The sequence below is a fragment of the Periplaneta americana genome, chromosome 4, assembly GCF_040183065.1.
Source record: "Periplaneta americana isolate PAMFEO1 chromosome 4, P.americana_PAMFEO1_priV1, whole genome shotgun sequence".
Lineage (NCBI taxonomy): Eukaryota > Metazoa > Arthropoda > Insecta > Blattodea > Blattidae > Periplaneta > Periplaneta americana.
The window spans coordinates 179,034,447-179,051,346 of record NC_091120.1 but is presented as its reverse complement, the minus strand read 5'-3'; positions in this window follow the sequence as shown (position 1 = coordinate 179,051,346).

Below are 16,900 nucleotides of genomic sequence, written 5' to 3'. Positions count from 1 at the left end.
TTCTTATTCTTCAGCTCCTTTCATAATCATCCAAAGCCTATTATTTATTTTTCCTGCATTTTTCTTCCTCATTCATCTGCTCCTCTCATCATCAATATCCTATTTTTTCATTTTCCCTGCATTTTTATTTTTCATTCTTTTGCTCCTTTCGTCATCATCCATCTCCTATTTTTATTTTCCTGCATTTTTCTTTCTTATTCTTCAGCTCCTTTCATAATCATCTATAGCCTATTTTTTATTTTTCCTGCATTTTTCTTCCTCATTCTTCTGCTCATCTCATCATCAACATCCTATTTTTTATTTTCCCTGCATTTTTATTTTTCATTCTTTTGTTCCTTTCGTCATCATCCATCTCCTATTTTTATTTTCCTGCATTTTTCTTTCTTATTCTTCAGCTCTTTTCATAATCATCTATAGCCTATTTTTCATTTTTCCTGCATTTTTCTTCCTCATTCTTCTGCTCCTCTCATCATCAATCTCCTATTTTTTATTTTTCCTGCAAATTTCTTCCACATCATTCTGCTCCTTTCATAGTCATCCATCTCCTATTTTGTATTTTCTCTGCATTTTTCTTTCTCATTCTTTTGCTCCTTTCGTCATCATCCATCTCCTATGTTTTATTTTTCCTGCATTTTTCTTTCTCATTCTTTTGCTCCTTTCGTCATCTTCCATCTCCTATGTTTTATTTTTCCTGCATTTTCCTTCCTCATCCTTCAGCTCCTTTCATAATCATCCATCACCTATTTTGTATTTTCTCTGCATTTTTCTTTCTCATTCTTTTGCTCCTTTCGTCATCTTCCATCTCCTATATTTTATTTTTCCTGCATTTTCCTTCCTCATCCTTCAGCTCCTTTCATAATCATCCATCTCCTATTTTGTATTTTCTCTGCATTTTTCTTTCTCATTCTTTTGCTCCTTTCGTCATCTTCCATCTCCTATGTTTTATTTTTCCTGCATTTTCCTTCCTCATCCTTCAGCTCCTTTCATAATCATCCATCTCCTATTTTGTATTTTTTCTGCATTTTTCTTTCTCATTCTTTTGCTCCTTTCGTCATCTTCCATCTCCTATGTTTTATTTTTCCTGCATTTTCCTTCCTCATCTTTCTGCTCCTTTCATAATCATCCATCTCCTATTTTTTTATTTTCCCTGCATTTTTCTTTCTCATTCTTTTGCTCCTTTCATCATCATGCATCTCCTATTTTTAAGTATCCTGCATTTTTCTTTCTTATTATTCAGCTCCTTTCATAATCATCCATCTCCTATTTTGTATTTTCTCTGCATTTTTCTTTCTCATTCTTTTGCTCCTTTCATCATCATCCATCTTCTATTTTTTATTTTCCTCCATTTTTCTTTCATATTCCTCAGCTCCTTTCATAATCCATATCCTATTTTGTGTCTTCTCTGCGTTTTTCTTTCTCATTCTTTTGCTCCTTTCGTAATCATCCATCTCTTATTTTTTATTTTTCCTGCATTTTTCTTCCTCATTCTTCTGTTCCTTTCATAACCATCCATATCCTATTTTTATTTTCCTGCATTTTTGTTCCTCATCCTTCAGCTCCTTTCATAATCATCCATCTCATTTTAATTTTCCTACATTTTTCTTTCTTATTCTTAAGCTCCTTTCATAATCATCTATCTTCTATTTTTATTTTTCTGCATTTTTCTTCCTCATCCTTCAGCTCCTTTCATAATCATCCATCTCCTATTTTTATTTTTCTGTATTTTTCTTCCTTATCCTTCTGCTCCTTTCATAATCATCCATCTCCTATTTTTATTTTCCTGCATTTTTCTTTCTTATTCCTCAGCTCCTTTCATAATCACCCATCTTTATTTTGTATTTTCTCTGCCTTTTTTATTTCTTATTCTTCTGCTCCTCTCATCATCAATATCCTATTTTTTCTTTTTTCTGCATTTTTCTTTCATTATCCGTCTGCTATTTCCTATTTTTTTCTACATTTTTCCTTTCCATCCTTCTGCTTCTTTCATCATCATCGTCATCATTATAATCATCTATCTCTTATTTTTTTATTTTTCCTGCGTTTTTCTTTCTCATTCTTTTGCTCCTTTCGTTATCATCCATCTCCTATTTCCTATTTGTCCAGCATTTTTCTTCCATATTCTTCTACTCATTTCATCATCAATTTCCTATTTTTAATTTTTCCTGTATTTTTCTTTCTCATCCTTTTGCTCCTTTGCTAATGATCCATCTCTTATTTAAAAATTTTCCTGCGTTTTTCTTTCTCGTACGTCTGCTACTTTTATCATCATCCGCCTGCTATGTCCTATTTGTCCTAAAGTTTTCTTTCCCATTCTTCTGCTTCATCATCTTCATCATCGTCCGTCTACTATTTTTTATATTTTCCTCCATTTTTCTTGTTCATCTTTCCACATATTTCATCATCTGTCTGCTATTTTTTTATTTTACTCCGCATTCTTTCTCATCCTTCTTCCTCTTTCACCATCATCATCATCATCATCATCATCATCCGTCACCTACTTTGATTTTCTATATATTTTCTTCCTAATCCATCTCATTTTTCATCATCTGCTATTTTTTATCTTTACCCTGCGTTTTTCTTCCTCATTCTTTCAATCCTCATCTGATCAACATCATTCTTCTGCAATTTTTATTCCTGCATTTTGTTCCTCGTCCTTTTTTACTGTCATAGTAATACGATTGATTTTTATTATTTCCCTTGAATTTTTCGTCATTCTGTTACATTCATAATTATTATCCTGTTAAGTTTATAGTTTCCCGGCATTTTTATTTATATTTCTACTCTTCAACGATCATCCGTCTGCCGTTTATTTTCCCCTGCACTTTACCTCTAACCCTATTACTTTCAGCATCAACCGTCTGCTATTTGAAATTTAATCCTTCATTTTTCTTTACACTTTTTTTCTCATCTTCATCATCATCATCCACCTATTATTCTTTATTTTTCCTGCATTTTTCTTTCTTATTCTTCTTCTTTAATAATAATAATAATCATCCTTCCGCTATTTTTTATTTTTCCCCGCATTTTTCTTCATCATCCTTCTACTACTTTCCATAATCATCCTGCTACATTTTAAAATATTTTTCCACGCCCTTTTGTTCATCAGTTTTCTGTTCCTTTGATCAGTTATGTGCAGCTTTTTATTTTACCCTACTTTTTTCCGCAACCGTTCACTTCTGTCATCACCATTAATCTGTTATTTTTCATTTTCCTGTATATCCCCCTCATTATTTTGCAGTTTCACCATCTCGGTTTTGCTGTTTTTTATTTTCCACCTGCATTTTTCGTTATCCTTTTGATTCTTACATCATCGCCTTCTTTTTTTGCATTTTCTCCGCATTTCTCTTCATTCTTCTCTTTTCATCACCATCCGCTTGCAATTCTTGTATTTCCCTGCTCCCTTTTTCTTCATCATCATGCTACTGCCCTCCCCCCCTCCGATGTTGCAGTGAAATGTCTACGCTTTAAGACAAAAGTGCGTAGTAGTGGAGGAAGTCGTGCAGGCTCCCAGCTGGTATCGATTCCCGAGCGCGCCCTACCCCCTCCCAAACCTCGCCGGGCACCCAACAGTTAAACATTAAACGTGGCTCTAGGAATGGACTCATGTATGCATGGAATTTTCAATCAGAGGTTACACCGCAGTTCAGAGCCAGTCACTGACGACCCCTGAGGGACGGACGGCGCGTCACTCATAACGTCCTTTATTTCTTTCTTAGTACCGTTGCCACACATACGTTATTCCTCTTATGGTGCGCTCTGGATGTGACCCACAAGTCAGGGATAGGGCGGCTACACAGCCTACCTGCCGGCGATGTCGCCAAGAAAACCAGTGTCAGTTTCTTATTTAATATTAGCCGTACCCGTGCGCTCCGCTGCACCCGTTAGACATAAATATAAAGTTATTTTTACATAATTAAAATAGGACGTTTGATCCAGGGAACATTCGTGTTTGATAGAAGGATAAATCGTTTAATATGTTACTTAATTTAAATTGCATCCAAATAATTAAAATGCGATCATTTTGGTCCAGAGACACTCATTTGGTGCAATGACAATTCCTTTAACATGTTTCTTAATTTTTATTACATGCAACCGTAGTTTAATGAACATTGACATCATTTACCTTTAATGTGTATATTTTATTTTACTTGTTATAGGTTTCCATTGAATTATGGTAATAACTTAATTTTTAACCCTTGCTTTCTACGTATTCAGTAAATGGCGTTTGGCCCACTATGGTTCTGAACCCTTCAAATAACTTAAATTATATTATATAATATTACATATATTATATTATATATTATATTATATTATATATTATTACATTACATTATATTATACCAGAAGTTACTGTAATAACATTATAGCATTATGTCCATCTAGAGAAACTACACTTTCCAATGGTGAATTAATAATTAATTATACATATCGATTAATTTAGCTTCCGATATTACTTCATACAAACACAGAAACATTCTCTGTAGGCTATGTTTCATAGCTTTCGATTGTTGTTGTCCAAGGCCCCTTATAGACGAAGTCATTTGTTTCTTATTTCATTACACCGCCTTAGATGGCGTTGTTATTGTAATTTTGAAACTCATTTATCTCATTAAATATCGGTCCTCTCAAAATTTTGCGTATAATAAAACTTATCGTAAATTACTTTTAAAGAAACGTTTGTTATGTAATATTTTTCATGAAAATTAATAACAAGGGAGATATTTCGATTTATTTAATTCAAGCCCCCTTATAACCTTAAACGGATGTAGGTAAAAAAATTTAAACGGATGTAGGTAAACTAAACGGATGTAGGTAAATTCTCATTTTAAATAGAACTATAAATGATTGGAATGACCTACCTGCAGCGGTCTTTGAGGGCTGTCCTGCCTTAAGGAGATTCAAGAATAATTTAAAAAGTTGTGTATAAAGTGAAAATTAAAATTAAGGTGACATTCAACATTTAATTTTTTAAGGTGACATGTATTTATCTAGCCTGACGAGTTTACTTCCTTGGTTTGAATTGTAAATTATTTAAAAATAGCGTGTAAGAGGGCCTTAGACTAGAAATGTTTAGTTTAAATGTAGTTCTGTTTATAAGTATGCATAAGGATGTAATTATTTGACTTATTTGAACTGTTGTATCAGTGAAGCGAGGTGAGTCAGTGAAGTTATGGTTTTACAGTGCAGTGAACAGTTCCGATCAGTGATAATTTATAGCGTCAATGAAATGTGTTCTATAGTGTCAGTGAAATGTGTTACAGAGCGTCAGTGAAATGTGTGCTAAAGTGTCAGTGAAATGCGTCATAGTGCCACTACAGGGAATGAGATGAGAGTAAAGTGAAAGACTATTCAAACTTATGTAGGACCTATACATAATTATGTAGGTTGTGTTGTAAAATTGGGTATTTTATTTTAAGTTTTATTATTATTGTGTTAAATTGTATTGTGTATTCTTATTGTATTGTGTATAAAATTGTATATGTGTTGTAAATTGTATTGTGTATTGTAGATTTTATTGTGTATTGCTTATCATTTTATTGTGTATTGTTAATATTGTATATACCACTGCCACCGGGTGCTTGCCCACTTGCTGTGTAAATAAATACATACATACACAACCCCCCTTTTAAATAAAATATTTTGATTGCCATATAGCCTAAATTCTAAGTTACAACGAACTTAATTTATATTCCAATTTTCATATAAATCGGTTCAGCCATTATCGCGTGAAAAGGTAACAAACATCCAGACAGACATACATACAAACAAAAATTTCAAAAAAGCGATTTTTGGTTTCAGGGCGGTTAATTATATATGTTAGGACCAATTATTTTTGGAAAATCGAAAATTACCAGAAACATATTTATTATTAGTATAGATTTCTCGCGTACGGTTTTCAGAATTTAGCACTTATAAGGATACGTAAATTTTTTGACATGAAACATCTGTGACTATATGTGTCCATGCCTAGGAAAAGGGACGTCAATTCGGAAGTCATAATCAAAGACACAAGTTTTAGTCTCCTTACCGTGTGCATGGTGTTGTTTAGTGCTCAGCCGAGACTGCGTTCGGTACCGGGCGAGTACACTCACATTAAAAACACATAATTGTTTCCACAGCGCACATCCTTGTAAAATTGTACATTTTAGCTGTACAAATTTGTTACTTTTATTATTGTACTTCTTATTTTTTTTGTATATTTTTCTAAACAAATAAAAGGTCAAAAATTGTAATAGATTCAAAAATTATTGAGCAAGTAAGCGATTTTAAATATTTAGGTTGCAGAGTATCCTATCAGAAAAAAATGGACATGGAAGAAAAGCTACATAAATACCAATGGATATGTGGAACTTTAAGGAGGTCCTTAGGAAACAGAGTAAGGAAAGATACACACATGAAGTTGTACAAATCAGTTGCATTACCAATACTCTTATACGGCGCAGAAACTTGGACATTAACAAAAGAAGACAAAAGGCGGCTTGAAGCCTCTGAGATGAGGTATCTGCGATCAGTAGCAGGAATTTCACGACTTGGACATATGAGAAACGAAGAGATAAGAAATGAACTACAGATATAAGAACTAAATCAACTCGTGAAGGATTATCAGAGTAAATGGATGCACCACCTAGATAGGATGGAGGAAGAGCGTTTCCCAAAGATAGCTTTCCAATATCGTCCAGAAGGCAGAAGAGATGTAGGTCGTCCGAGACTTCGATGGAGGCAACAGTTCTAATTGGGGACGGAACGGGTCGATAGGCCCATGCCGTGTTGTTGTTGATGATTATGATGATGATGATGATTTTTCTAAACATTTTTAAAAATATATATTATCGATGTTCTCGAATGGAATGTTGCCCTGAACCATTATTTCACACAAGCCTTAAAAAAACTGCGATTCTTTTTTACCTGTCTGCTTTTTTTATTATCCAATTTAATAAACCCTATTTCACCCTGAGGTATATTAGGGTTATAGTTGGTATCAAAATACATATTTTATAACCAAAAAACTATAGTAAAATTATAATATAAAATCGTGGTCACAGTTACAATTCACATGAATTATGTAGAAGAATGCACCTTAATGAAAGAATGGATCCTGTTAAAGATTAATGAGATGTTTGAGGAATAATCAATGCAAAAGATATACAATTACCTGTCTGCTTTTTTTATTATCCAATTTAATAAACCCTATTTCACCCTGAGGTATATTAGGGTTATAGTTGGTATCAAAATACATATTTTATAACCAAAAAACTATAGTAAAATTATAATATAAAATCGTGGTCACAGTTACAATTCACATGAATTATGTAGAAGAATGCACCTTAATGAAAGAATGGATCCTGTTAAAGATTAATGAGATGTTTGAGGAATAATCAATGCAAAAGATATACAAGAATGTCTAACCGTTTCAGAGTAAATACACTGCCTTAAAAATATAATCAATAATACATTAATATAATAAAGTTTGACTTTTACTTTCAAATTAATACTTAATCCATGAACAATGGAACAGTTAAGAGTAATAAAAGGATATTACAAGCAGTGATTTACGGTTACAAGTTACATACGTGATTCAGGAACAGGTACAATGATTAAAATAATAACACAAGTAATGACATAACTAACGAATAACGAAATTCTTGAAGGGCAATATATAATAGTAGGGGCAATACAAAAGATTTAAAAACAAATGTAAACAGTAAAGGAATAGTAGAAAAATTGACTTAAAATTACAAGTTAAACACATTCTTTTTAAAGCAATAGGTAACAACAAAGAGATACTAATAACAATACACTGGCTGTAGTTACTGATTAAACACATTATTTTAAAAACAAACACGCAAAGGATCAATAGCTATTTTCAGGCATTATATACATGGACCATGTCTCTAATTCACATCTCTGCTTTCGTCATGTATGGTGCAGCATCTGACCAGCAAGAGTACATTTTATCTCACGACGCCCTCATGCCAAATGATATCCATACACTTTCCAAACATACTGCAGATCGTTAAGTGATTTACTTTATCTAGTTCTTCTCTTATTAGCAAAAATAATTTTCCTGGGTTGTCTGGCTACAGTAGATATACCAACAATAACATTACCAACATATCGTCCAGCTTCAGCCATGTGACACCCAGATTTTGTTATTGGTACTTTACTTCTAATGTTCCACAGTAATTTTTCGTAACACGAAAGTACGTACTCTTGACGAAGTGTTGTTGCTCGTGGAACCTTCTTTTTTGTATACTTTCCTAAAAAGTATCTAAAATATACATTATCGAATTGCTCGAATGAAATTGCTATTTCTTTTATCTGCAACTTCATTACTGGTTGAAGATCGTTCATTATCTTCATTCCGTTTTAACAGATTTAGGGGAGACTATTGTACCTTTAGCATAGTGTACCTTTGAACATTTTTTTGTTTTTTATTTTTTGCTACTACCTATAGGACTCAAACTGAAGTAGATTGTAGGAAAAGTCACTAAGTAGCTCTGGTCGTAGTCTTGGTTTGATTTATTGCAAAGTGTGAATTCTGTGAACGAAAGAATCTTTTTTAGTACCAAAAGTAAATATTTCGTTCATTGGTATATGTTATCTAACATAAAACCAGATTGTATTTGTTACTATCCATCAAGTACAGCGTGTTCCGTATCATCTGGTGAGTAATAACATATTTTAATTTCCATGATTTATTCGAATCTCTAGTTTTGGTAGCCACATTTGTTTAGACGTGCACCCTCTTGTACCTTTGAACACAGAACATCTTGTACCACGGAACATGTTCCAAGGTACATAATACTATTGGTTTTTGTTTTTATTTTATTTTAAGATCATGCCACGAACTAAATCTGGAATTAAGAGGTCCCCAATTGATCCGGATGTCTTGTAGAAAGCTGTTGAAGCAGTTATTGCCCCTCCAGGAAATAAAATCTCAATCAGAGCAGCCTTATCTGGTTTATGATTGCAAATACATTTTAAATATGATTGTCAGTTGTTACAATTATATTCCCATATATATTCCATGTGTTCCAACTTACAAGAGGGTATGTTCTAAGGTACATGATCCTGTTGTACCTTTGAACATATTACATTTTATTTTTTCCATCCTAAATAGATGTGTAGAACAGTAAAATATATACACGAAGTTGTAAAGGAATCTTCAATAATTATTTAAAGTATTTTTTAATTTAAAAAATATCATTTCCCAAAATTAAAAAAAAAAATAAAATGTGAAAAGTGTTTAAAGGTGCAACAGTCTCCCCTACATTATAAATGTTCTTCTTGGAATTGCAGTGCTGTTGTATCTTGTTTTAGTTCCCTTTATTTCTGTCTAACATTCAGCACATGTAATAATGTCTCCTTTCGTACATAATCATGAATTTAAAACATATTCCACCATCATCTTCAAACGTCCAAGCAATGACTTTTTCTTGTTTTCGCCATTACACTGCATCAGTACTGTAAACACTAACTGAATTAGCATTAACACGGATATAATTCGGCGGTCTGTGTTCTAACCCCGAAACCAGTAGTAGTACATTGTCATGCGCTCCGTGTATACTCAAGGACGGCTTACGTCATCCAACCCTCTGCACTCATCTTAACGTCACATCCTTTAAACCAGTGGCCGGCAGAAGCTGCAGTTATGACGTAAGAGCCAGTCAGGCCTCAAGAGCTTGGAAGAGCGAGCAGTTGAGTCGTATTACTGTTATCACGCACCAGCGCAGTGGCGTCAGTGCATCAATGATACGACAGTTCTTGGAGATAAATTGATGGAATCACATTCATGTATTTTGCTAGGGAATAACTACTCTGCGGTCATGATGGTAACATTCTTGGCAAATTCCCCGTCATTAAAAGAACGCATGTTCTTTGCAATGGCTAGTGAAATCCTATATCTTAAGCCTTAAGCTTACCATTGATTCACTGACAGTGTGTTCCCTAGCTTCACTTAACAATTTATCTTTCAATTGCTGCACTAGTGCTTGTCGATCTTCTCCCCCATATTTGTCATAATCATTTGTGTGGCATACAGAATAATGGCATTGTATATTGAATTTCTTTACATGCTGAAACAGCTTGCCACAAATCAAACACTTCGCCATTCCTCCATACTCCATAACACAGTTTGATCTCGACAAAGCATTTAGCTTGGGTACGATAGTAACACAAAGTGATGGCGTGTTTCAAAAGTTGAAATATACTTTGCATACTACTCACCAAGTTAGGGCCTAGATAGTTCAATCTGTATATTGTGTAGGAAAATGTCTGTTAAAAACACCTGAACTGTTTTCAAGTTTCCGAGTAGACAAAGTGTTGTAGTACTGCTTAAATTATTTATTTCTATATTTGTATATTTATAGCAGTTCCGGAGCCTCATTTACATAATGCGAACGCTTCTGCAGCTGGCTGTATTATGAATTTCATATTATTATAAGTATATTAAATTTGATTACAAACCAAAATATTTTGTTACATTGATTTATCAGGGTTGTACAGTTTTGTTTTCGTACAAATGTATTGTAATTGTGCTGTTCCCATACTACCTCACACGAATGGATCGCGCTCTGTCATTGCATAGGCGCCGTACCACCACTGTTGAGTTGAACCTTCTCTCCTCGCTGTGCTCAGTATGCAGAGATTGCCGAGCAAAGAGCGTGGCGGCCCCGTGGTATGACGTCACAGAGCACGGAACATGCCGGTCACTGCTTTAAACGATACGGGACTGAAAATTGTGTCTCTAGTCATAATTTTGAAGGATAAAAAAAAATCTTGACTTGGGTGAAAATATTATTTCTGGATCTTAGAATGATAACTTTAACTATGTGATGACACCGCCGTCGATGTGATACCATCTGCAGTACAACGAAAATGTTATCTTTACGTTCACTATCACTTAACTTTAAAGCCATTCTTCCAGAGAAGACAAATTCATAATATTAACTTGAAACCGATGTAAAATGTTCCATTTTTTTTACTTACAACAAGCTTTTGTTTTGAATGTTCGAAATTTACAGACGTGGACAAATTATTAGCAAAATTGAAGATTTTTTTAGGCCTACATATTTTTACAAAATATGATTCTTCAGTTTAGACTACAGTTGACATTTTTGCGTATTTCGAAATCATTAGCAAAATTGAAGATTTGTATTGTATATTTTTTTTACAACATGTGACTCTTCAATTTGGACTACATTTGATATTTTTGCATATTTACAAATTATTAGCAAAACTGAAGATTTTTATTTTATATTTTTACAAAATTTGATTCTTCAATTTAAACTGCAGTTGACATTTTTGCATATTTACAAATTATTAGGAAAATATGAAGATTTTTATTATATATTTTTACAAAATTTGACTCTTCAATTTAAACTACAGTTCACATTTTTGTATATTTCTATCTATTGTAATGATAGAAATATGCAAAATTGTCAACTGTAGTCTAAATTGAAAAGTCAAATTTTTTAAACAGAATTATCATAAAAAACGTCAATTTTGTTAATAATTTGTCCACGTCTGTAATTCTGAAGTAGAAAGAAACAGAAAAATGATTTTTTCGAATTAAGACCCCATTTCCTAGGCAGGTTCACATATAAAGGCTGGAAGTAATGTCACGGTGCAGATTGAAATGGGCAATAGAGTACACTAAAATAAATAAATAACATGCTGTGTGGATAAGCTTCAGGGCTTCTACCGCGTTGTCTTGGTGTTGGTGGCTGACGTTTCGACCGCTGTGTTGTGGCCATCTTCAGAGCAGTTGTTGGATAAGGAAATAGTCTGCGAGCTGGTATATATATAGTAGTCTCGATGGGGGGAGTACTTGCGGTGACAGGTCAAACATCAAACAACATCTCAACAACATCAACAAGGACGAGGGGTTACAACTCGGCAACTCATGGGGAAGTCTATTCCAAGATCATACTTAGGAACGAGAAACCAGTCTCCACATGTACGCGTCGCCCCCCCCCCCTTCATCCAGACATCGGGCACGGTATCAAGGTCACTCTTTCGGACCTTATGAGGGCCAGTATTTAATATGAATACTCCCCTACATACAGACCTCAACCGGATTGGACAACGTAGGACCAATCAGATGCCAGAAGGAGAACCTACGACCTATCACAGCAAGTACTCCCCCCATCGAGACTTCTATATATGTACCAGCTCGCAGACTATTTCCTTATCCAACAACTGCTCTGAAGATGGCCACAACACAGCGGTCGAAACGTCAGCCAATAACACCAAGACAACGCGGTAGAAGCCCTGAAGCTTATGCACACGCCATGTACACCAGCCGCGAAAGCCTATGCGAACAAATAAATAACATGTTATGCATTTTGTAATTAAGTAAATGGTTGAAATTAGGCTGAAAATCTGCGTTGTTTGGCAACAGCGCATCGCCGCATCCGATAACCATGGTCTTCGTAGTCTTCACATTTATCTTCATCCCATACCGTATATAGTGTATATACGTATAAGAAAGAAATACCTTGTATCAAACATCCCATCCCATACATAAAACTTCCGGCTCTATCTCCAACACATCTATCCCGATTTTTTTATTATAACTCCGTACTACATTTTCGTATTCTGGTTAGAATCCCTATGATGGTGGACTTAACAGAAGCACACAACTCGGAACCGAACTGTGTAACTGCTTTCCTTCTGCGATCAAACCTGCGGCATTCCACTGACTCCTCTCTATTCTGTCTCTCTCGGAAGGAGGTGGTCGTACGTCTCCACTAGTCCCGCCGGGAGTGGAAGCCGGATCCTCTGCTTTGTAGCCCCAAATGATGACCGGAGGCCCTAATGGAGACATGAATTTTCATCACAGGATCAGCTGCAGATCGCTGAATCGCGCCACAGTAAAGGCTGGTTCACAATAAACCGGAAACGAGAATCGGAACGAAAACGAAAACGGTAAAATTGTTAAAACGTGTACATTTAAATGTGAGCATTCACAATTAACAAAAAGCTTGCCGGAGCCCAGGATCGGGAACGGAGAGTTGGCCAAGTTTCAACTTTGGCGTTCACGTTTCCGATCACAGCCCACTAGATTCATTCTATTGCCATCTAAAAGCTATTTTGTCGTCATATATTTTGTAGCAAGAAGACCGTGACATAACCTATGCATTATTTTGTTCTGTGCTGTGCATCATGGAGCAAGTTTTATTTGATGAGATTCTAATATTGAGTGTTGAGGAAAATCCTCACGTTTACGATAAGCGGCGCGCCTCGTATAAAGATGAGAAAATGAAGGAGAATACGTGACTTTCAATAGCTGCGTCTTTGAACACCGATCGTAAGTGAATCATATTTTATTACTGTACTAGCCGTACCCGTGCGCTCCGCTGCACCTGTTAGAAATAAATATAAAGTAGTTACATAATTAAAATAGGACGTTTGATCCAGGGAACAACTTTTACAACAGCGCAAGATAATCTGCTTCGCTCATTACCCAATTTTTTTGCATGGCATTTATTGCATATATATTTTATGTATTTTAACACGATTCAATTAAGTATAGTTAAAATTTGAATTATAAAATAATGGATTGCTAAGCTAACGTACTATTACTGCATACTAAATCAATACAGTCTCGTTGTTCGTTAATTCTCTGAGATTAAGATAAGTGTACATAAATATTATCTTAAGAAATACAGAAAACGAATTACAAAATAGTCTATCAAATTTTCTGTGCATAAGAAGCTATTTTAATCTTACCTGTCCTCGATTTACTCAGACGTTACTGTAATAACATTATAGCATTATGTCTATCTAGAGAAACTACACTTTCCAATGGTGAAATAATAATTAATTATACAAATCGGTTAATTTAACTTCTGATATTACTTCATAAAAACACAGAAACATTCTCTGTAGGCTATGTTTAATAGATTTCGATTGTTGATGTCCAAGGCCCCTGTTTCGATTGTTTTTGTTCAAGGCCCCTTATAGACGAAGTCATTTGTTCTTAATTCATTGCACCGTCTTAGATGGCGTTATTTTAATTTTAAAACTCATTTATCTCATTAAATATCAGTCCTATCAAACTTTTGTAAAGAATAAAACTTATCGGAAATCATTTTTAAAGAAACTTTTGTTATGTAACATCTTTCACAAAAATCAATAATAAGCGAGATATTTCGATTTATTTAATTCAGGCCCCCTTATAACCCCCTTTTAAATAAAGTATTTTGAATGCCATGTAGCCTAAAATCTAAGTTACAACGAACTTAATTTATATTCCAATTTTCATATAAATCGGTTCAGCCATTATCGCGTGAAAAGGTAACAAACATACAGACAGACATACAAACAAAAATGTCAAAAATGCGATTTTCGGTTTCAGGGTGGTTAATTATATATGTTAGGACCAATTACTTTTGGAAAATCGAAAATTACCAGAAAAATTCCGGCTACAGATTTATTATTAGTATAGATTGGTTGTATTACACACTACATATTCATGCTTCATTCATTAACTACTGTTGTGTTCATTTTTGTTCTATTACAAATGTTTCTTCTCTAATTATTTTACGCTATGTTAGACTTAAAATAGGTTGTGATAATAAAGATGCATGGGCATATTTATAGTACCGTACCTAATGAAATGTTTCAGTTGAAATTTCGAAGTTGGTTAACCTGTGTTTATGTTGGCTGCCTTGTACTCATGAGAGAACGCCATTGGTCAATTATACGCAAATAACATCAGAATGCGTAATATCGACTTTACATATCGTTATTGACATGCATATCGATATGCATAGTAATCTACGTTCTGGGTTTATTGTGAATCAAAAATTTTCATATTCACGTCCTCTGCTTCTCGTTTTCATTCTGGTTCTCGTTCCCGGTTTATTGTGAACCAGCCTTAAGCCTGGAGTGCGGAAATGGAGACGTGAGATGGAAGTGTGCGGGCCAGTGCGTGTCCCCCATTACGTAACTACTGCGAAATTGCGTGACGCACGCTCCTGCCGGTACTCCAGTGCTCAAGTTCAATTCCCGATAGCCGGCATGTAACGCAGCCATTTACCGACGTCACTTTGGGAACTAATTTGTCGCAATACGAGTCACCTGCTGCAAAAGGAATCACATTGCGAGCATCGGTAGCGGAGTGGGTAATACACAGGCTTGCCAACCGTCCCGTATTTCCCGGGACAGTCCCGATTTCGACCATTGCGTCCCGCGTCCCGAAATAATTTGCTCACGCACCAAAATGTCCCGATTTCATGGCATATTACACATTAAATTTACAGCTTGTTTTTGTTCCTATCATATTGTTGGATTTAGTCTGGATTGGAAGATACTTCCGCACAGTTTCATACAGATATGCTTACAATATGAAACGAAATGGTGAAATACTCTAGTACGCATGTTCAAAACAGAAATTTAATTCTCGTTGATGTGTCAACAGAGTTTAAACACAGAATAAATATGGGAAATACTTACTTACTTACCGGCTTTTAAGGAACCCGGAGGTTCATTGTCGCCCTCACATAAGCTCGCCATTGGTCCCTATCCTGAGCAAGATTAATCCACTCTCTATCATCATATTCCACCTCCCGCAAATCAATTTTAATATTATCTTCCCATCTACGTCTCGGCCTCCCTAAAGGTCTTTTTCCCTCCGGCCTCCCTGAAGGTCCTTTTCTCTCCGGCCTCCCAACTAACACTCTTTATGCATTTCTGGATTCGCCCATAAGTGCTACATACCCTGCCCATCTCAAACGTCGGGATTTAATTTTCCTAATTATGTCAGGTAAAGATGCAAGGAGTGCAGTTCTGTGTTGTGTAACTAAATATGGGAAATGCCTGTTATTATTCGGTTGAGAAGTTTTTATCATCCAGTCTCTTGTCAAAAAATCTGAAAGTTAGAATTTATAAAACAGTTATATTACCGGTTGTTCTTTATGGTTGTGAAACTTGGACTCTCACTTTGAGAGAGGAACAGAAATTAAGGGTGTTTGAGAATAAGGTGTTTAGGAAAATATTTGGGGCTAAGAGGGATGAAGTTACAGGAGAATGGAGAAAGCTACACAATACAGAACTGCGCGCATTGAATTCTTCACCTGACATAATTAGGAACATTAAATCCATACATTTGAGATGGGCAGGGCATGTAGCACGTATGGGTGAATCCAGAAATGCATATAGAGTGTTAGTTGGGAGGCCGGAGGGAAGACGACCTTTGTGGAGGCCGAGACGTAGATGGAAGGATAATATTAAAATGAATTTGAGGGAGGTGGGTTATGATGTTAGAGACTGGATTAATCTTGCTCAGGATAGGGACAAATGGCGAGCTTATGTTAGGGCGGCAATGAACCTGCGGGTTCCTTAAAAGCCAGTAAGTAAGTAAGTGTCAACAGAGTGACAGATGCAATGGTCATCATAATAGACAAGTTAGGGCAGGTTTGATCACAACCTATAAGATACTTACTGAATCACTTACCCTCTGTGCTAATCTTATGTACTTGAATTTAGTTTGGCGCCATTCAGTATTATGTCCACTTTGTTCCACTTGATGCGTCATTCATTGGTTTCGGCAGAAAAGTGGAAAGAAAAAGACAATTTATACCACCACTTCTACGATAGATATAGATATCAACGAGGACACAACAAAGACTGTAAAATACCGTAGCATCTCAAGTGCGATAAGATCTCAGAGCTCTGGTGATAAATCACGTAACCGTCTCTGTGTTTTCCGAGAAGAGTGGCTGAACTCTTTTGTATGGGTAGGTTAGGTTAGTTCAGGTTACGTTAAATTAGGTTAGTTTATATTAGGTTAGTAATTACATCAATATGATGAGTTCCTATTTTCAATCGAGTTAACATTTATTTTATAGGGAATTTATACTGTTTTCCAACTTTTTTTTGGTGATTTTGGTAA